At 42.9% G+C, this 23,419-nt stretch overlaps 1 protein-coding gene across 16 annotated transcripts in view; it reads left to right on the forward strand.

The window, feature by feature from the left end:
- LOC112225568 (microtubule-associated protein 2) overlaps window positions 1–23,419 on the forward strand; it is a 169,650-nt gene that overhangs the window by 28,011 nt on the left and 118,220 nt on the right. For 15 of the 16 annotated variants that reach the window (XM_042306505.1, XM_042306506.1, XM_042306508.1 and 12 more), the window contains exon 2: window positions 21,089–21,174. The exons of the other annotated variant lie outside the window; for it this stretch is intronic. The gene's annotated coding sequence lies outside the window, so the exon portion shown is untranslated. The remainder of the gene's footprint in view (window positions 1–21,088; window positions 21,175–23,419) is intronic. 16 annotated transcript variants of the gene reach the window in all.

Consider the following 23,419-nt stretch of genomic DNA (forward strand, 5'->3'; position numbering starts at 1 on the left):
GTGTGTGTGTTTTACTGTGTTGAGCTGTGGTTATTTCATCTCGCTGGTTGAGGGTACTGACATGAGTCTTCCACAGAGTGAGAGAGGAGAGTGCTACTCTGGCCTCCAAATGGCTGCAGAGATGCTTTTATTCCTTGGAGTGCAGTTTCTTTCACTCTCTTTCTCGCTGCCGTTATCTTTCTCTCTGTAAGAGTCTTTGGATGCATCCCAAATGGCCCTACGGGGCCTGGTCAAAAGGGTGCCATTGCTGCCCTATAGGCTCTCTGTTCTCATGCCTAAAGTCTTTCCTTCTTCCTCTTATTGCTTTTCAGTAGGTTATAGGGTGCAATTTAGACCTCAGCCATGGTGTTTAGGCCTCAGCCATATATGTACTCCTCTGTAAACCATATGATGATGTCACCCAGGAGAATTATAGCTCTGCATGCACCAACACCAACAGCAGCTCTTCTATCAGCCATTTTTTTACAGCATATTTCCATCTGCTGTATAAAGCCCTTCTACCGCTATAATGCTGGCTGTTATTGGTTGCCATGGAGACTGACTGAGTCTTGGTGTTGTCATGGAAATATAGTTTTTAGCTGTGGCGGGCGGCTTCTATATTTGCCGCCCACGACCGTCCATAGCAGCCAGGCTTTTTACTGAGGGTAGCAAATAGCAGCAGGCAGTTTAACATGTGAAGGTCTCGGACAGAACCACATACTGTAGAGAGAGATGGTCTAAACCTACATTGGAGTGGACCCATAGACAAGCAGACAGATCGACATGCCAGCAGGCATGCAGACCGACAGGCACAGAAAGACATTTTAGTCTTACATTCCATATTTTCTTCATCTCCCCCACAGACCTAGCTCTTTATTAATTAATCAGGAGCAAATCGCTTTGTGCAGTGGTTGTCGTTCTGTGTTTTTACTGCTCCCTTGGTATGTGGATATGGATATGTGATACTGATAGCTGTGCCACACAAACACACACACTGACACCACCCTGAAGGCCGGCTGCCCACTCAACCCTCTGTACTGTGCTGTGGTAAAGTACATTCCCACTCATAGTACAATACCATAGTGGGTTTACTCTTTGTATCTAGTGAAAATTACCTACCTTGAGAACAATGATTTATCCACACCAAGTGGGATTTACAATGGCCCTCAATAATGAGAGGTTCCGCTCTCAGGACTGCTATAGCCTGAGATTGATTGACAGTGAATCGGCCGGGTCATAAACATGTGTCCACGTGTCCGGCCTATTCACTGAGTGTTTGTGTGTTTGTGTGTGTGGAGAGGGAGTTGTGAGGTCATTAACTCGGCAGGGTGTAGTAATTGAGCTGTCGTTGGTTGTTTACGCCCGACTCCCACACAGACAATCTTGTAAAAAGCTATGAAATATCCTGCATCGCCGTATAGAGCAGCACACACCCCTATGTTTGACGTCTCCAAGCCCACAGTTCACTGTCCCAAATGGCACCTTATTCCCTATTTAGTGGAATACTTTTGACCAGGGCCCATAGGTCAAAAGCAGTGCACTATATAGAGAATAGGCTGTCATTTGGGATGGAGGCCAGGCGGTGTCTAGAGACCCTTTGATATCCTCCACAGCAAGCTGCTGTGATGTTTTTTGCTAGGTAGGAGGAGGGGGATACATTGGTACTAGAACCTCAGAGATATTTTCTACTAAAGCAAAGTGCCACACAATAAGCTGCTGTGCAACCCTGCGGCGGTCATAAACATGACTGGGAGACCGAGTGGGAGAGAGAGTGGAGAGGGAGATGAATGGCTTCCCAATTGTCTTTTGAGACAGTCACTACGGATGTGAACTGCCTGCAGCCTCAGCTCTAGAGGAGGGTTGTGAGAGGAGCTACTGCCTCGAAGTGCTTATTTTGTTTTTGTGGTGTTGTTTCTGACTGACGGCTCTTGAGTGAGGGAATGAGAGCGAGAGCGAGAGAGAGCGAGAGAGAGCGAGAGAGAGTGAGAGAGAGAGAGAGAGAGAGAGAAAGAAAATGGGTAGAGGTAGAGCGAGAGAAAGGAGCAGGAGAGAATAGAGAATGAGCAAAGACACTCACAGAGGGTGTGGAAGAGACAGAGTGGGAGATGGAAAGAGAAGGCACAGAGTGAAAGAAACTGAGGGAGTGAGAGAGATGGAACTGAGAGTGAGAGGAAGAGAATAGAGAGAGCGAGCTACACCCACACAACTCTATTGAAGAGTCAGCCCAGCTCTGGGGCCTATTCAAGTTCTGACTCACTCCATACAGCCAACAGTACTCATATGATGTTGAGCTTCTTACCTTCAGACTGCAATACATACACATGTGAACCATGTATCTTAGCTGAGCAGATCTATAAATTATGTCATTTTTTATGACCTTTGTTGTCATGTACAGTTCAAATAGTTTTACCAGTTCATTTGTATGCCCATGTACAGTAGGGATGAAGAGTTACACATGGTTCAGTCAGAGCCAAAATGTCATATTCAGATAGATGTGTATGGCTCTGGGTATAGTAGCCCAGTCATTCAGAGAAGCAAAAAAACAGAGTGTTTAGTCTTGTTTTTCTGAAATCTCATTTCCCCTCGACTGCTCCAGTCTTCCCTGTACAATGATATGGGATGTCAGAATGATGGTGTGGGATGATGCGTCATGACTGGCATGGTACGCAGATTAACACCAGAATGTTCCGCTAAACTAGAAGCGGCAGAGGTGAAATACAGTAATTCCGGGGCAGAGGAGAAATACAGTAATTCCGGGGCAGAGGTGAAATACAGTAATTCCGGGGCAGAGGAGAAATGGAAGCAGAAGGGTGCAGAGAGAATTAGAGAGGGAGAGATTGGAGGGAGGGAGACCAAATTACCATACAACAGACCAGGTATTCTCCATCCACACCCTAACTGACAAACAAACAAACCAAAATAAAGGCAAAGTCTTCTCTTGCTTTGTTGATTTAAAAAAAGCTTTTGACTCAATTTGGCATGAGGGTCTGCTATACAAATTGATGGAAAGCGTTGTTAGGGGAAAAACATACAACATTATGAAATACATGTACACAAACTACTACTGTGCGGTTCAAATTGGCTAAAAATACACACATTTCTTTCCACAAGGCCACGGGGTGAGACAGGGATGCAGCTTGAGCCCTATCCTTTTCAACATATACAGTACATTCAAAAAATATTCAGACCCCTTGACTTTTTCACATTTTTGTTACGTTACTGCATGATTCTAAAATGGATGAAATATTTTTTTCTAATCAATCTACACACACTACCCTATAATGACAAACAAAAACAGGTTTTTAGACATTTTTGCAAATGTATTAAAAATAAACTGATATACCCTATTTACATAAGTATTCAGATCCTTTGCTATGAGACTCGAAATTGAGCTCAGGTGAATCCTGTTTCCATTGATCACCCTTGAGATGTTTCTAGAACTTGATTGGAGTCCACCTGTGGTAAATTCAATTGTTCTGTTGATTTGGAAAGGCACTGACCTGTCTATGTAAGAGCCCACAGTTGACAGGGCATGTCAATGCAAAAAACAAGCCGTGAGGTGGAAGGAATTGTCCATAGAGTGCCGAGACAGGATTGTGTCGAAACATAGATCTGGGGAAGGGTAACAAAACATTTGTGCAGCCTTGAAGGTCCCCAAGAACACAGTGGCCTCCATCATTCTTAAATGGAAGAAGTTTGGAAACACCAAGACTCTTCCTAGAGCTGGCTGCTATGCCAAACTGAGCAATGGGGGGGCAAGTGTCTTGTCTGGAGGAAACCCGGCACCACCTCTACGATGAAGTATGATGGTGGCAGCAACATGCTGTGGGGATGTTTTTCATGCAGCAGGGGACTAGTCAGGATTGAGGGAAAGATGAACGGAGCAATGTACAGAGAGGTCCTTGATGAAAACCTGCTCCAGAAAGCTCAGGGTCTCAGACTGGGGAGGACAACAGGACAATGACCGTAAGCACATAGCCAAAGTCAAGGGGTCTGAATACTTTCCGAATGCACTGTATATCAACAATTTGGCGAGTGCACTAGAACAGTCTGCAGCACTTCTGTCCCCAACCAAGGAGGCCCTACAGCAGCTCCTAGATCTTCTGCACAGATTCTGTCAGACCTGGGCCCTGACAGGAAATCTCAGTGAGACAAAAATAATGGTGTTCCAAAAAAGGTCCAGTTCCCAGGACCACAAATACAAAATCCATCTAGACACCGTTACCCTGGAGCACAGAAAAAAACAGATCTACCTCAGCCTAAACATCAGCACTACAGGTTACTTCCACAAACCTGTGAACATTCTGAGAGACAAGGCAAGAAGAGCCTTCTATACCATCAAATGGAACATAAAATCCAACATCCCAATTAATTGTCTCAAATAGCTGACCAATCAGACTGTTACCAAGCCTTAGTAAACTTAAGGAAAAAAAGGTGTTTGACCAAAAACTAGGGATGCGCGATATATCTGTGAGCATATCGTAATCGGCCAATATTAGCTAAAAATGCCAACATCCGAATCGGCCCGATGTCTAGTTTGACGCCGATGTACGAAACCGATGTCAAAGTTGACATGCATACCTATATATTGTAGGTAGATGACGTAATGACGGCACAAAAAATACAGCACTGCACAGAACAAAAGCAGAAAAATACTAAATGCACACTTCCAACAGCTAAACAAGTTCAAGTCGAGCAGTCATTTGAAAGATTAAGAACATTTCAGAGAGACAACTCAAAGGCAAAATCCATTAACGCCAAGATAATGGAATTCATTGCCCTTGACAATCAACCGTTCTCTGTCGTGGATGATGTTGGCTTTCGCCGACTGGTTGAGCACCGATACACACTCTCAAGTAGGCGCTATTCTTTCAGATGTTGCCCTACCGGAGTTACACAGTATTGTTGAAACACACCCATGAGCTACTTGCTATGGGCGTCAATGCTATTAGCTCCACGACTGACATTTGGCCAGCGATGTCAGCCCCATGAGTATGCTGAGTCTGACATCACAGTTGGTCGATGAGGAAAGCCGTATTGCATGCTCAATAATGTGCTGGTTCTCATACCACTGCTGCCATTTCAGTGGCATTTGAGAACATGTTTAAAACTTGGAAACATGAACACACTCCTAGCGCCATTCGAACAACTGACTTCAGAAATAAGCTCATCAACTGCGTCTGCAGCAGACGTGATACCCTCTGTCATGGCATTGAAACGCCTGTTCAACAAAACTGCCGACAGACCGTGGGGTTAAAACTTACAAAAGTACTTGAGGCTGTGAACAAGCGATTTGGTAGCATTCTCTCTAAGCCTCTTTACTGAGTTGCCACCATACTAGATGCTAGGTACAAGGACCGCTACTTTGATGCAGACAAGAAACAGGGTTTACGTGAAATGTTAAATACACAGCTGTGAGCACCGAGGAAGAGAGGCCACGGACAGACAGAGCTTAACCTTCCCTGCTTGACATGTCTGATGAAATCCTGGTGGAGAATGAAACGACTGAACAAATGAACAACAAAACAGCACAGCAAGTAAGTGAAATAAATAGGTTTTGATTATATTTCACTGATAATGGGGACATACACTACCATTCAAAAGTTTGGGGTCACTTAGAAATGTCCTTGTTTTTTAAAGAAAAGCATTTTTTGTCCATTAAAATAACATCAAATTGATCAGAAATGCAATGTAGACATTGTTAATGTTGTAAATGACTATTGTAGCTGGAAACGGCAGATTCTTTATGGAATAGCTACACAGGCGTACAGAGGCCCATTATCAGCAACCATCATGCCTGTGTTCCAATGGCACATTGTGTTTGCTAATTCAAGTTTATAATTTTAAAAGGCTAATAGATCATTAGAAAACACATTGTAATTATGTTAGCACAGCTGAAAACGGTTGTCCTGATTAAAGAAGCAATACAACTGGCCTTCTTTAGATTAGTTGAGTATCTGGAGCATCAGCATTTGTGGGTTTGATTATGGTGTGAGTGTAATGTTCACTGTTCATTTTTGACTGATTATTTCACGTTTATCTATTTCACTTGCTTTGGTAATGTAAACATATGTTTCCCATGCCGATAAAGCCCTTTGAATTGAATTGAGAGGGAAGGAAGGAGAGAGGGGAGGATAGGGAGGGAAAGGAAGGAGTGAGGGAGAGAAGTAGAGAGAGAAGTTTGATGGTGGTAGGGGAAGCAGCCTCTTAAGCTGTAAACGGTGTTTATGAGGGGAAAATACAACCTCCCTCTGAAAGACCCCTTGTCTTCTGAGTCTGCTACTGACTAGATGTGAAATACTGTATACACTAACGTACAGTACCAGTCAAAAGTTTGGACACACCTACTCATTAAAGGGTTTTTCTTTATTTGTACTGTTTTTTCTACATTGTAGAATAATAGTGAAGACATCAAAACTATGAAATAACACATATGGAACCAAAAAAATGTAGTAACCAAAAAAGTGTTAAACAAATCAAAATATAGGTCATATTTTCTAATCAAAGTAGTCACCCTTTGCCTTGATGACAGCTTTACACACTCTTAGCATTCTCTCAAACAGCTTCATGAGGAATGTTTTTCGAACCGTCTTGAAGGATTTGCCACATATGCTGAGCACTTGTTGGCTGCTTTTCTTTCACTTTGCGGTCCAAATCATCCCAAACCATCTCAATTAGGTTGAGGTCAGGTGATTGTGGAGGCCAGGTCATCTGATGGATCACTCCATCACTCTCCTTGGTCAAATAGCCCTTACACAGCCTGGAGGTGTGTTGGGTCATTGTCCTGTTGATAAACAAATGATAGTCCCACTAATCGCAAACCAGATGGGATGGCGTATCGCTACAGAATGCTGTGGTAGCCATGCTCTTTAAGTGTGCCTTGATTTATAAATGAATCACTGACAGTGTCAACAGCAAAGCCACCACACACCATCACACCTCCTCCTCCATGCTTCATGGTGGGAACCACACATGCAGAGATCATCCGTTTACCTACACTACGTCTCACAAAGACATGGTGGTTGGAACCAAAAATGTAACATTTCCACCGGTCTAATGTCCATTGCTCGTGTTTCTTGGCCCAAGCAAGTCTCTTCTTCTTATTGGTGTCCTTTAGTAGTGGATTCTTTGCAGCAATTCGACCATGGAGGCCTGATTCTTGCAGTCTCCTCTGAGCAGTTGTTGTTGAGATGTGTCTGTTACTTGAACTCTGAAGCATTTATTTGGGCTGCAATCTGAGGTGCAGTTAACTCTAATGAACGTATCCTCAGCAGCAGAGGTAACTCTGGGTCTTCCTTTTCTGTGGAGGTCGTCATGAGAGCCAGTTTCGTCATAGTGCTTGATGGTTTTTGCGACTGCACTAGAAGAAACTTTCAAAGTTCTTTCCGTATTGACTGACCTTCATGTCTAAAAGTAATGATGGAGTGTTAGTTCACTTTGCTTATTTGAGCTGTTCTTGCCATAATATAGACTTGGTCTTTTGTAAAATACCACCTCTACCTTGTCACAAGACAACTGATTGGCTCAAACGCATTAAGAAAGATATAAATTCCAGAAAATGCACTTTTTTTTAAAAGGCACACCTGTTAATTGAAATTAATTCCTGGTTGAGAGAATGCCAAGAGTGTGCAAAGCTGTCATCAAGGCAAAGGGTGAATCTCATAAGGATGGGAGACAGGAGCAGGAATACGTAATAGGGTTTTTTAATTCTCGACCCAAAACAAAAGAGCGAGTTGTTAACTAATATAATTCACGGGACGAGACCATTGATGACAAGTGCCCAAAAATACACGTAGCACCCAAAACCGAATAAAACAGGGCACAGGTACTTACAAGAGCAATGGACATAGGACAATGATCTACAAGGACAATGGGGAACAGAGGGCACATACAGTTGAAGTCAGAAGTTTACAGACAGTTAGGTTGGAGTCATTAAAACTCGATTTTCAACCACTCCAGAAATTTCTTGTTAACAAACTATAGTTTTGACAAGTTGGTTAGGACATATACTTTGTGCATGACACAAGTAATTTTTCCAGCAACTGTTTACAGACAGATTATTTCATTTATAATTCACTGTATCACAATTCCAGTGGGTCAGAAGTTTACATACACTAAGTTGACTGTGCCTTTAAACAGATTGGAAAATTCCAGAAAATGATGGCATGGCTTTAGAAGCTTCTGATAGGCTAATTGACCTAATTTGAGTCAATTGGAGGTGTACCTGTGGATGTATTTCAAAGCCTACCTTCAAACTCAGTGCTTGACATCATGGGAAAATCAAAAGAAATCAGCCAAGACCTCAGAAAAAAAATTGTAGACCTCCACAAGTCTGGTTCATCCTTGGGAGCAATTTCCAAATGCCTGAAGGTACAACATTGATCTGTACAAACAATAGTACGCAAGTATAAACACCATGGGACCATGCAGACGTCATTACCGCTCAGGAAGGAGACGCATTCTGTCTCCTAGAGATTAATGTAATTTGGTGCAAAAAGTGCAAATCAATCCCAGAACAACAGCAAAGGACCTTGTGAAGATGCTGGAGGAAACAGGTACAAAAGTATCTATATCCACAGTAAAACGAATCGTATATTGACATAACTTGAAAGACCGCTCAGCAGGGAAGAAGCCACTGCTCCAAAACCGCCATAAAAAGCCAGACTACGGTTTGCAACTGCACATGGGGACAAAGATTGTACTTTTTGGAGAAATTTCCTCTGGTCTGATGAAACAAAAATAGAACTGTTTGGCCATAATGACCATCGTTATGTTTGGAGGAAAAAGGGGGAGGCTTGCAAGCCTTCAATACTAATTGAGTGTATGTAAACTTCTGACCCACTGGGAATGTGATGAAAGAAATAAAAGCTGAAATAATTCTTTCTCTCTACTATTATTCTGACATTTCACATTCTTAAAATAAAGTGGTGATCCTAACTGACCTATGACAGTTTTTACTAGGATTAAATGTCAGGATGTAAATGTATTTGGCTAAGGTGTATGTAAACTTCTGACTTCAACTGTATGTACACATACAGGGGGAATGGGAACCAGGTGTGCGTAATGAGACAAGATAGTCCGGGGTTGGTGTTGATGATCCAGTTCAGTGACACCTAGAAGGTCTGTGACGTAGACCCGAATGAGCAGCAGTACCGGGGGAATCCGTGACCGCTTAACACTTGTTTTTGGTTGCTACATGATTCCGTATGTGTTATTTCATAGTTTTGATGTCTTCTCTATTATTCTACCATGTAGAGAATAGTAAAAATAAATAAAAACCCTTGAATGAGTAGGATTGTCCAACCTTTTGACTGGGACTATACACACACACACACACACACACACACACACACACTGATGAAGAGAAGCTCACACAGGTCTGTGTTACTCTTCCTCCTCCATAACCATAGCTGCTTCTCAGACAGGCACTCCTTCCACACAGGGACCAAAATAATCTCAATTTTCAAAATGTAGAGAAGGCAACAGTAGTCTAGTCTGTCACCTTTGATGCAGCAGTGACTATTCTCCTTCTCCTATTTCCAGGTTGGTTTTCATTTTGTAAGAATAAGTGTGACTAGCTCACAATTAAAAACAAAGACTTTATTGATCTAATTATTGTTTAAATCATTATAGAATGCATGTTTTCTTAACATACAGCAGTGCTTATATTTGTCTAGCCCTTTTCCCCCTTCTTTGTCTGGGATGAGGGGATGGAAGGCAGATGGGGGATGAGGGGATGAGGGGGGGTGGAAGGCAGATGGGATATGAGGGGATGAGGGGGGTGGAAGGCAGATGGGGGATGAGGGGATGAGGGGGTGGAAGGCAGATGGGGGATGAGGGGATGAGGGGGTGGAAGGCAGATGGGGAGTGAGGGGATGAGGGGGTGGAAGGCAGATGGAAGATGAGGGGATGAGGGGGTGGAAGGCAGATGGGGGATGAGGGGATGAGGGGGTGGAAGGCAGATGGGGGATGAGGGGATGAGGGGGGTGGAAGGCAGATGGGGAGTGAGGGGATGAGGGGGTGGAAGGTAGATGGGGGATGAGGGGATGAGGGGGTGGAAGGCAGATGGGAGATGAGGGGATGAAGGGGAGTGGAAGGCAGATGGGGGATGAGGGGATGAGGGGGTGGAAGGCAGATGGGGAATGAGGGGATGAGGGGGTGGAAGGCAGATGGGGGTGAGGGGATGAGGGGGTGGAAGGCAGATGGGGGTGAGGGGATGAGGGGGTGGAAGGCAGATGGTGTGCTAGGTGTGAAACCACACAGGAAGAGCTTTGAGGAGATTGGCCATCACACTTCACGGAGAATAAATGATCAGTAACAGAGACATACTATCTCTGTTTTTCTCTTTTTTTCATTCTGTTCAGCTTTGTCTGTTTCCAGTCAACACACATACACACACAGCCACCAGAGATACTGTAAAACACAATGTAAGCAGCTAATGGGGATTGTAATAAACTAGCTAAGTAAAGCTAAATGTTCTTGAAGTCTGGTCCGAGGCAGCAGGGCTGTGTGTGTGTGTCAGTCAGACCCCACCCTGGAGAGGAGTGTATGATGTGGGCTGTGTGAAGCAGTGAGTAGAGTTTACAGAGTCAGGGAAGCCACAGAGAGGCGTGGTAGTGGTGCTGGTTCACTTTTTCCATTATTGTAATCTCAGACATGTATTGAGCTAGAGTAGCAACCACGAGGCAAGGACATGACCTTCAATTTGGGGGGTCACTATCTTTGTGACTAAGACTCCAACTGAACATACAATCATGTGCTTGTCTCTGTTTCTCACATAGAACAAGACAAATATTTCTTGCTCTTTCCACTCTCTCCTTCTCTCCATCTCTTCCACCCCTCCTTCTTGTCAGTCTTTTCCCTCACTCCTCCCCTCTCTCTCCTGGCCCTCTCCTTCCCTTCTCATCCTCCCTGCCTCATTCCTCCCTCTTAAGGGCGCTGCTCTTCTTTTCTGCACTTCCTCTCTTTATTTAGGTCTCAGTTCTAAATAAGCCCCTGGGAAACATATTTGACATAAAATACATTGAGAGAGAGAGAGAGAGAGAGAGAGCGAACAGGAGGCAGGGGTTTCTTTTGACACCCCAGCCAAAGGCATCATCCTCTGTGTGAGTGTGTTTACAAAATGTTTGTGTGTATATGACATCGGTACCATAAGTAAGCCTGTTTTATTCATTATAGTTACATTCCAGTCATTATGTTTACTAGCTACTGTGGTAGTAAGGCCTGGGGAAGACAGACACAGAGAAGTAGTATTTTCTCTGTGTTCATGTCTGCTAGTCTGTCTAACTCTCTTCCCTGACTCTGTAAACTCTGTCCCTAACTCTGTATCACAGTGTGTGTGTAAGCTCTGGTGGCACTGCGGTCTATCACACTGTAATGTGATTTGGTCAAAGTGATGTTTATCTCCCGTAGAGGAAATCAAACTGAGAAAATTCACACTCAGGCTGCATTCCAAATGGTACCCTAAACCCCATGGGCCTCTTCAAAAAGTAATGCACTATATGGGGAATAGGGTGACATTTGGGAAGTGGTCCCAGAAAGTGTTGGTATGAGACTACTGGAGCTCAATAGGTCATACTACTTTCGCCCATCTACCCTGTTTTCACTTCTTTCTCTTACTCTCTCTCTCTCCCTCCCTCTATCTCTCTCTCCCTCCCTCTATCTCCCTCTCCCTCTCCCTGCCAGCCTGGGTTTATGGTGCAGTGCCATAAGAGGCTTGGCACTCTAACCTTAGTGAATAGCTTATTCTGGGATCACTCTAACCACAGTGGATGTGTGTGGCTGTCTACAGGAGAATGTAATAGGGACCAGACTGTTAGTCCACTAAGTCATAGACTTTCTCCTCTCCCCTGTAACTAGTCCCCATGTCGTTCCTGTAAATAAGAATGTGTTCTAAGTCAACTTACCTGGTAAAATAAGGGTAATGGCTCTTGGTCAAAAGTACTGCATTATATAGGGAATAGGGAGTCACTTGAGACAAACATTCCTATTCATGTTCTGTAATGGTGGGACCGGTGGCCATTTTGGGTCTACCCGTAGGAGGGAAAGCAAGAAGTATAGCAGGAACTTCAGTATATCAATATGCTTAATTAACAGTCTATGGATTCTATTTCTGTACGAGTATGTAGTTTAAAGTGGAGCCGTTCAGCATCTTAGCAACATGGAAACATTTTCTGACAAGCAAGCATTTAGATATGGTCATTTTCACATTTTCTTAAATTCATAGAATATTTGGGAATGATGTATTATAAGGCATTTGTGAAAATTCTATAGCAATATAGAATGGGAAAGCAGCTGTGTGTTTGGACAATTAATAGACACTGCAGTAAATAAAACCTAATAAAAACATGTGGTGTCCAGGACCGGAATCTAAGCAGACCGATGCACCATAACCAATCAGAGCTACGGTAGGCCTTTAAACAAACAAGCCATTTACCACACAGGCTTGCCATCATTCACTTTGATCTGGACTGTGTGTTTACAGGCAGTTGCAACAGCGTGACTTTAGATAATTAGAACGCATTCACCAAAAGCCACAAAATACACCTGAATGGATTTCTGCAAACATGTCAACACCATGGGAGTTCTCTTACATTTGGGAACTTTACAGTCCTGTTGATCAAAAAACCATGGACATGTAGTCTCTCTCCCTCAGTAATGCACATCAACAACAATCAACAACAAATGCCAGCCAGTGCCAGATTAACTCAAATCTGACCAAGGAACATTAGATAAGACTTCAAACTTTTTTAGCTAGTTCACCGTCAAATTTGCACTGATAAATAATGGGGAATTGTAGCCCACTCGTCCTTCTGCAGCTTGCCACCCAAGCTAACTGGCTAAAATTGGCTAATTTGCTAACTAGCTACTTCTCACCTCACTCTGGCCATTTTACTCACCATAGCAGAGCTGGTTAGGGAGTGACTAACTATAAAAAAAAATTGCCTACGTTTACTGACACCGGTTATATTCAGCAGGTGTTGCGCATTTGTAAATTCATCAGTTATTCTGCACTCTGAGTAGATAGCCAGAGTGAATTTGCAAACACAAGAGATATGCTAACTGGATAACAGTCATTCAAGTTCTTGCTAACTAACCAAATGACTCCTGCATGTCTAGCTGTGTATAGCCACCGAAAACAAGATGAGGGGAAAAAGTCAGTCACTCACCCACTCCTCCAATGACATGACATCCTCCTAGCAACTAGCAAGCTAGCTAGCTAACGTTAGGCTCTGTGTTTTTAGCTAGCGATGGAAATAGATGTGCTAGCCTATTAGCCACTTTATGACTGACTTGTGATCATTGCCCTTGCTAGTTTGATTGTATTGACATTCCCAGCCTTAGTTACATTTGTCCTTTTTTGTCCAAAATATTGAGTCATTGAAATGGAAACGGCATCTCGAATGGAGGCAGCAAACAATGTACCAGGCCAATTATGATTTACAACCTGATAGCAATATGTTTTGGACTACTTAAACATGTGTTGGTGAATTATATTAATCCTACTGCATCGAACTGCATCCAACAATGCCTTTGTCTGTCTGTTTCATATCTGCAAAGTAGTTCAAATGCTGTCAGTTCCACTTTAAGGACTGTATGATACTCTCTGAATAATCCCCATATTAATTGCCCCCTGGTGTTGATGCTTTGCATTGATAATGATCATTTGTTTTCTAATATGTTACCACTGTTATGTATTACTGGGGAGGAGAGAATTCTGCCACAGCTGATAATGAGCAGGTGCTTGTGGTGTGTCAGGTGAACCTCCCCAGTCTCAGAAGTGGTGTGTGTATCTGTGTACACACTATAAACCTCACACATCCTGCCACAGAGAGGATGTGGCTCCGGTTACTATCAAAAGGTGTGTGACTCTAGTCTATTTTGTAGTTTCAACAAATCCCGACTACATCTCACAGTTCAGGCTTAATCTAATGTATCTCTACAGAAACTGTACATCGAGCTCACAAAAAAAGCGAACAAAATGTAATTCAAATCATTTATCCAATGTCGATAAATAACCACAATTTCGGTTAATCGCTCAGCACTAATTCCAGTATATTAGCCCAGTCATTCTATGCGTGTGTGTCTGTCTGTGTCTGTGTCTGTGTCTTAGTCTGTGTCTTTGTCTGTGTGTGTGTCTGTGTTCCTTCATTAGCACAATCCCTCTCAGAGTCCTGGTGTATAATCAATCTGCTCTCATGTTTAAACCCATTTCATCAAAAGGATCTGACTCACTGGATTCTCTCCACTCGATGACTGATCAAATCTAATCACATCTCATCCTGCTCAAACAAAAAGGCTTTTCTCTGCTGCAAATGAGGCTTCAGGCTGAGTCAATCACATATCATCACACCAGTTCAAAGTCAGTGTAGTTAAAGAGTGTCCTTGACTGGAGAGACACACAGGCTGTGTCCCAAACGGCACCCTGTTCCCTACATAGTGTAGTGGGGGGGCTTTGACTGTCTGGACTGACTGGACCGAGTCACAGCCAATCAGCTTACTGGTCATTAGTTACTGGTCACCCTGATTTCATGAACAACTCTGGTCTTAATCTGCTAATAGTGTTGGACAGAGAGACAGATAGATGGACTGGGCACCTCACTGATTTACTTACATATACTCTCCATCATCCTTTGTCCTTTGATGCCCTTTTGACCCTTTGAGCCATCTAGGGGAAGCTCAGTATGACACTTTTACACTGTATACTTAACATACAAAATATATGATTTCCTTTACGTGATTATAGCCTCCGGTAGCCCCTCTCATTCACATCATGCACCCTCACATGGACACACATGGAGCAGAGCATCCCCTGCTTAGAGGGAGCATACCCATCTAAAGAGGCTAAGGTTGCTGACTGGGATTAGGTGACAGACTCCATGGCTGTTCCCAGAGTGGGAGGTTGCTGACTGAGATTAGGTGACAGACTCCATGGCTGTTCCCAGAGTGGGAGGTTGCTGACTGAGATTAGGTGACAGACTCCATGGCTGTTCCCAGAGTGGGAGGTTGCTGACTGAGATTAGGTGACAGACTCCATGGCTGTTCCCAGAGTGGGAGGTTGCTGACTGAGATTACGTGGCTGTTCCCACAGACTCCATGGCTGTTCCCAGAGTGGGAGGTTGCTGACTGAGATTACGTGACAGACTCCATGGCTGTTCCCAGAGTGGGAGGTTGCTGACTGAGATTAGGTGACAGACTCCTGTTCCCAGAGTGGGAGGTTGCTGACTGAGATTAGGTGACAGACTCCATGGCTGTTCCCAGAGTGGGAGGTTGCTGACTGAGATTAGGTGACAGACTCCATGGCTGTTCCCGGAGTGAGAGGTTGCTGACTGGGATTAGGTGACAGACTCCATGGCTGTTCCCGGAGTGGGAGGTTGCTGACTGGGATTAGGTGACAAACTCCTGTAGTGCAAAGCAGGAAGTGTCAGGGGCCAGTAGGAAGTCGGGTCTTTGTCTGTGGTCAGCCATACCTAATGATTTAAATCAAATCAAATTGTAATTGTCACATACGCCGAATACAACAGGTGAACAGAGCCCCAGGACCAGTTTGCCTAGGGGGCTCTTCTCCAGGTTAAATTCTCTGTAGGTGATTTTGTTATGGAAGGTTTGGGAATCGCTTTCTTTTAGATGGTCATGGCTCTTTTCTCAATTTTGATAATTAACTGGAATCGGCCTTATTCTGCTCTGCATACATTATTTTCTGTTTTACGTTGCACACAGATGTTTTTGCAGAATTCTGCATGCAGTCTCAATTTGGTGTTTGTCCCATTTTTCTAATTTTTGGTTGGTGAGCGGACCCCAGACCTCACAACCATATAGGGCAATGGGTTCTATAACTGATTCAAGTATTTTTAGCTGGTAATTGGTATGTTTTATTTTATGCTCCTTTTTATGGCATAGAAGGCCTTTCTTGCCTTGTCTCTCAGATTGTTCACAGCTTTGTGGAAGTTACCTGTGGCGCTGATGTTTAAGCCGAGGTATGTATAGTTTTTTGTGTGCTCTAGGGCAACGGTGTCTAGATGGAATTTGTATTCGTGGTCCTGAAAATTGGACCTTTTTTGGAAAACCATTATTTTTGTTTTACTGAGATTTACTGTCAGGGATCAGGTCTGACACCATCTGTGCAGAAGATCTAGGTGCTGCTGTAGGCCCTCCTTGGTTGGGGACAGAAGCACCAGATCATCAGCAAACAGTAGACATTTGACTTCAGATTCTAGTAGGGTGAGGCCGGGTGCTGTAGACTGTTCTAGTGCCCTCGACAATTCATTGATATATACAGTTGAAGTCGGAAGTTTACATACACCTTAGCCAACTACATTTATTCTCAGTTTTTCAGTATTCCTGACATTTAATCCCTGTAAAAATTCCCTTTTTAAAAGGTGAAATGTAAGAATAATAGTAGAGAGAATGATTTATTTCCAGTGGGTCAGAAGTTTACATACACTCAATTAGTATGTGGTAGCATTGATTTTAAATTGTTTAACTTGGGTCAAACGTTTCGGGTAGCTTCCACAAGCAGTTGGGTGAAGTTGGGTGAATTCTGGCCCATTCCTCCTGACAGAGCTGGTGTAATTATAGGATTGAGGTCAGGGCTTTGTGATGGCCACTCCAATACCTTTACCTTGTTACCTTGTTGCCATTTTGCTGCAACTTTGGAAGTATGCTTGGGGTCATTGTCCATTTGATGCCACCCCCGTTCTTCACGGTTGGGATGGTGATCTTCGGCTTGCAAGCCTCCCCCTTTTTCCTTCAAACATAACGATGGTCATTATGGCCAAACAGTTCTATTTTTGTTTCATCAGACCAGAGGAAAGTTCTCCAAAAAGTACAATCTTTGTCCCCATGTGCAGTTGCAAACCGTAGTCTGGCTTTTTTACTGCCGGTTTTGGAGCAGTGGCTTCTTCCTTGCTGAGCGGCCTGTCGATATAGGACTCGTTTTACTGTGGATATAGATACTTTTGTACCTGTTTCCTCCAGCATCTTCACAGGGTCCTTTCCTGTTGTTCTGGGATTGATTTGCACTTTTCGCACCAAAGTGCGTTCATCTCTAGGAGACAGAACGTGTCTCCTTCCTGAGCGATGTGATGGCTGCGTGGTCCCATGGTGTTTATACCTGTGTACTATTATTTGTACAGATGAACATGGTACCTTCAGGCGTTTGGAAATTGCTCCCAAGGATGAACCAGACTTGTGGAGGTCTACAATTATTTTTCTGAGGTCTTGGCTGATTTCTTTTGATTTTCTCATGATGTCAAGCAAAGAGGCACTGAGTTTGACAGTAGTCCTTGAAATACATCCACAGGTACACCTCCAATTGACTCAAATTATGTCAATTAGCCTATCAGAAGCTTCTAAAGCCATGACATAATTTTCTGGAATTTTCCAATCTGTTTAAAGGCACTGTCAACTTAGTGTATGTAAACTTCTGACCCACTGGAATTGTGATACAGTGAATTATAAGTGAAATAATCTGTCTGTAAACAGTTGTTGGAAAGATGACTTGTATAAAGCACAAAGTAGATGTCCTAACCGACTGGCCAAAACTATAGTTTGTTAACAAGAAATTTGTGGAGTGGTTGAAAAACGAGTTTTCATGACTCCAACCTAAGTCTATATAAACTTCCGATTTCAACTGCATGTTGAAGAGAGTGGGGCTTAAGCTGCATCCCTGTCTCACCCCCCGGCCCTGTGGAAAGAAATGGGTGTGTTCTTTGCCAATTTTAATACTTGTTGTTTGTGTACATGGATTTTATAATGTTGTATGTTTTTTCCCCCAACACCACTTTCCATCAATTTGTATAACAGACCCTCATGCCAATTTGAGTCAAGCTTTTTTTAAATCAACAAAGCGTGAGAAGACTTTGCCATTGTTTTGGCTTATTAGTTTGTCAGTTAGGGTGAATACGTGGTCTGTCGAACAGTAATTTCATAAAAAGCCCATTTGACATTTGCTCAATTCATTGTTTTTGCAGAGGAAATATATGAGTCTAATGTTAATGATAATGCAGAGGATTTTCCCAAGGTTGCTGTTGACTCATATCCCACAGTAGTTATTAGGGTCATATTTGTCTCCACTTCTGTGGATTGGAGTGATCAGTCCTTGGCTCCAAATATTGAGGAATATGCCAGAGCTGAGGATAATGTAAAAGAGTTTAAGTATTGCCAATTGGAATTTGTGGTCTGTATATTTTATAATTGAATTTATAATACCATCAACCCCACAGGCCTTTTTGGGTTGGAGGGTTTGTATTTTATCCTGTAGTTCATTCAATGTGATAGGAGAATCCAGTGGTTTCTGTTAGTCTTTAATAGTTGATTTTAAGATTTGTATTTGGTCATCTATCTGTTTTTGCTGTTTGTTCTTAGTTATAGAGCCTAAAAGATTGGAGAAGTGGTTTATCCATACATCTCTGTTTTGGATAGATAACTCTTCGTATTATTGTTTGTTTAGAGTTTTTCAATTTTCCCAGAAGTGGTTAGATTCTTTGGATCCTTCAATTACATTGAGCTGCTTTCTGACGTGCTGTTCCATGTATTTCTGGATTGTTTTAGTGATTCACCATGGTGACGGTGTACACTCTGGGTCTCTTTTTCTGTGTCTCCTATGTTTTCGTTTGGATAGGTTTCTCAATTTCTTTCTTAGGTTTTTGCATTATTCATCAAACCATTTGTCATTGCTGTTAATTTTCTTAGGTTGTCTGTTTGAAATGTTTTGATTTGATAGGGAAGCTGAGAGGTCAAATATACTGTTTACAGTTACACCTTTTTTGTTCAGGAAATTTTCTAAAAGGGATTGAATTTGTTGTTGCCTAATAGTTTTTTTGGTAGATTTACACACTAGTTTCATTCCGTCTAGAGCATTTCTTAATATTATTCAGTTCCTTTGGCTTTGATGCCTCATAATTGAGCAAAGCTATGTTAAAGTAGAGTGTGATTTTGCTGTGATCTGATAGAGGTGTCAGTGGACTGACTGTGAACGCTCTAAGAGACTCTGGGTTGAGGTCAGTGATAAAGTAGTCTACATATGAGCTATAGGTGTACCTACCATAGGAGTCCCCTCGAAGCCTACAATTGTCTACATAATACCCAGCATCCTACAGAGCTGCAGGAGTTTTGACACGTTTTTGTTGGTTATGTTGTCATAGTTGTGTCTAGGGTGGCATATGGGGAGGGAATGCTGTCCCCTCCAGGTAGGTCTTTGTCCCCCTGTGTGCTGAGGGTGTCAGTTCTGGCATTTAGGTCGCCACAGACTAGTACATGTCCCTGAGCCTGGAAATTGTTGATCTCCCACTCGAGGATGGAGAAGATTTCATCATTAATGTATGGGGATTCTACTGAGGGGGTATAGGTAGCACGCATTAGAACATTTTTCTCTTGTTGAGATAATTTTCTCATTAATTTCTAGCCAGATGTAAAATGTTCCTGTTTTTACCAATTTAATAGAGTGGGTTAGGTCTGCTCTATATCAAATTAGCATACAGTGTCGATTTTACCATGTAAATCTTGGTGGGGCAACTCCCCCCCTTATTTTTTTAGATGCATTCCAGCAAAGCCACAACACAACACAACACTAAACAATACATTAATTGCACTATAACAGCAACAAGCAGTGCCCACAAACGTTTAGGGTCTACATAAAGCTGTCCCAACAGTATTGCTTTCTTTCTAGCACAATGGAGTGAATCCTTACCACCGCTACACCTGGCTATCAGCGGAACCTTATCTGGCAACGAAACAGTTCATTCAGCCTCATTTACTGCCTTTAAAAAACACATAGCTGATATGGCTGACCATATCTCCCTGGCTGACCATATCTCCCTGGCACATTACATCATTTATGTAATGCAGCAGCATATAAGATATTTTTGGACTCACCTTGTTGTGCGCGGTGGTCCTTTGTTGGCACATTTTGTCATCAAAGGAAAAGATTGACAATTCTGAGTTGGAATACCGTTCAAAACTTATTTTCCCAGTCTGACTTCCCACTGCAATGCTTGCGGTTAGCCACTGAAATGTGCAATTTCCAACTTGTGTAATTATTATGTACAATGGCTGATGAGCACCGATACGTTTTATCTATATTTTCTCTTCATTGTTTCTCTTCATATGACAAGGATTAAAAAGGATTTGCCAGTATACTTGATTCACGATGGCGACTGCTAGCTAAAATGGTAAAAGTAAGATGTTGACATGATCAGTCCAATCAAAGCTACTGTACATATAACGTGATTTGACGTAATTTCTGTGGCCAATGACCTTGAACCTTCTTGGAAGGGCACTTGAAATATGGTAGGACCCAAAGGGCCAACATTCTGGATGTCTACCATTACGAAAGTACTGAAGCTAGGCGATTGCGCAATGTCCCTATGAGTGACAGAATACTGAGCCAATCCTGGCGCAATTATGTTATTTTCAGCTGGCTCGCCTCACCACCACAGAAAGCACTGAGCTAGACTGAAACACCTGCATTTTGTACCTGACAAAAAAGAGACCGTGGTTGTATGCGGATTTATTAACTCAATTATGTATATATATATATATATATATATATATATATATATATATATATTTTTTTTACATTGTTTGCAAGTGACACATATTAATGCTAAAATAACATGCAAGCCCCCCATTTTTTTAAACAAATATATATATATATATATATATATATATATATTTTTTTTAAAATTACAATAAATGTCGCCACTGCCCCTGAGTCTCTTCTCTGTTTCACACCTGGTAGTTTGGTGGATGGGACTACCAGCTCTCTGTAACCTAGAGGGCAACCATTGGGTCCGTCTCCTTTATACCATGTTTCTTGTAGAATGACAATGTCTGTATTTCCAATTTATTTGATGAAGTCTGGGTTCTTGCTCTTTAGGCCAACAGCAGATGACCTCAGGCCTTGTATATTCCAGGAAGAGATAGTAAAAGCTTTGTGTTCCATAGTGTTTAGTATTGTTTTTGTGTGGTTTAGGCCCGGACCATCACAGCAGGTGTGAGCAGAGCATGTTGAGCATCTCTTTCTGTCTCTCTCTCTATTTCTCTATTTCTCCCTGTCTCTCGCTCCTTCTCTGATATCTGTCTCTCTCTCTGATATCTCTATCTTCAGGTCTCTGAACGTCTCTGAAATAAAAAAATTATCCTCCTCGTGCTGAAAGGAAAACTGTTATCCTCTCCCCAGCCTTCTCTCACCAGGTATGTCTCTCTTTCTCTCCCTCATGTTCTCTATTTTTCTCTCTGTATACTTTCTCTGTATATACAGTGGGGAGAACAAGTATTTGATACACTGCCGATTTTGCAGGTTTTCCTGCTTAAAAAGAATGTAGAGGTCTGTAATTTTTTTATCATAGGCACACTTCAACTGTGAGAGACGGAATCTAAAACAAAAATCCAGAAAATCACATTGTATGATTTTTAAGTAATTAATTAGCATTTTATTGCATGACATAAGTATTTGATACATCAGAAAAGCAGAACAGGGATTTTGGCCCACTCTTCCATACAGACCTTCTCCAGATCCTTCAGGTTTCGGGATTGTCGCTGGGAAATACGGACTTTCAGCTCCCTGCAAAGATGTTCTATTGGGTTCAGGTCTGGAGACTGGCTAGGCCACTCCAGGACCTTGACATGCTTCTTACGGTGCCACTCCTTAGTTGCCCTGGCTGTGGGTTTCGGGTCGTTGTCACGCTGGAAGACCCAGACACGACCCATCTTCAATGCTCTTACTGAGGGAAGGAGGTTGTTGGCCAAGATCTCGTGATACATCGCCCCATCCATCCTCCCCTCAATACGGTGCAGTCGTCCTGTCCCCTCTTGGGGTTGTACTCATCCTTCTTCTTCCTCCAAACACGGCGAGTGGAGTTTAGACCAAAAAGCTCTATTTTTGTCACATCAGACCACATGACCTTCTCCCATTCCTCCTCCATTCTTCCAGATGTTCATTGGCAAACTTCAGACGGACCTGGACATGCGCTGGCTTGAGCAAGGGGACCTTGCGTGCGCTGCAGGATTTTAATCCATGACTGGGTAGTGTGTTACTAATGGTTTTCTTTGAGACTGTGGTCCCAGCTCTCTTCAGGTCATTGACGAGGTCCTGCCGTGTAGTTCTGGGCTGATCCCTCACCTTCCTCATGATCATTGATGCCCCACGAGGTGAGATCTTGCATGGAGCCCCAGACCGAGGTTGATTGACCGTCATCTTGAACTTCTTCCATTTTCTAATAATTGAGCCAACAGTTGTTGCCTTCTCACCAAGCTGCTTGCCTATTGTCCAGTAGCCCATCCCAACCTTGTGCAGGTCTACAATTTTATCCCTGATGTCCTTACACAGCTCTCTGATCTTGGCCACTGTGGAGAGGTTGGAGTTTGTTTGATTGAGTGTGTGGACAGGTGTCTTTTAAACAGGCAACGAGTTCAAACAGGTGCAGTTAATACAGGTAATGAGTGGAGAACAGGAGGGCTTCTTAAAGAAAAACTAACAGGTCTGTGAGAGCCAGAATTCTTACTGGTTGGTAGGTGATCAAATACTTATGTCATGCAATAAAATGCAAATTAATTTGGATTTCTGGATTTTTGTTTTATATTCCGTCTCTCACAGTTGAAGTGTACCTATGATAGAAATTACAGACCTCTACATGCTTTGTAAGTAGGAAAACCTGCAAAATCGGCAGTGTATCAAATACTTGTTCTCCCCACTGTATTTTATGTATGCGGTTGCAAAATTGCTGTGTCACTGTTACTGTTTCTCAGGCATATGAAGAGTCTCTCTCTCTCTGTAGGGGAGCTACACGAGCTAGCTGCTAGACTGCCACAGCTACAAGGAGCACTGGCATATTGCTGCTCTCCTTTCTCCTCCATCTCTCTCTATCTGCTCATGTTCTTTCTCACACCCGCTCCTTTACTGCTGTTCAGTGTTTGTGTTTGGGGCAATTATTGAGGCTCATTTAGTTGTGGCCAAAGAAAGTATGGTAGTGTACTGTTTGACATTGAGAAGGCCTTTTAAGTGTGTGTGTGTGTGTGTGTGTGTGTGTGTGTGTGTGTGTGTGTGTGTGTGTGTGTGTGTGTGTGTGTGTGTGTGTGTAGGTATGTGTGTGTGTGTGTAGGTGTGTGCGTGTTTGCGTGCGTGTTCGAGACAGACACTGTGTGCCAAAATGACAGTGAGGGGGACTGACAGCGCAAGTGCAGCCAGGACTTTGTCTAATTGGTGTATGGAGGAGGACCGAATACACACAACTCCCTCAAGGTTTAGATCAAACAGCAGGTGAATACTGTCTTCTGATGGGCTGCTGATATGTTGTAACAACTCGTCCCTTCATGTTGAACTGTTCTTGGTGGCTGTTGACATTCAGTCACATTTCACCTCAGTTGCTATGTCCTTCATTCCCATCGCACACTAAATGCCTGAGCGCTGATTAGCCATTAGGCATCTCTGTCTCTCTCT

Source organism: Oncorhynchus tshawytscha, linkage group LG26, assembly GCF_018296145.1.
Source record: "Oncorhynchus tshawytscha isolate Ot180627B linkage group LG26, Otsh_v2.0, whole genome shotgun sequence".
NCBI lineage: Eukaryota > Metazoa > Chordata > Actinopteri > Salmoniformes > Salmonidae > Oncorhynchus > Oncorhynchus tshawytscha.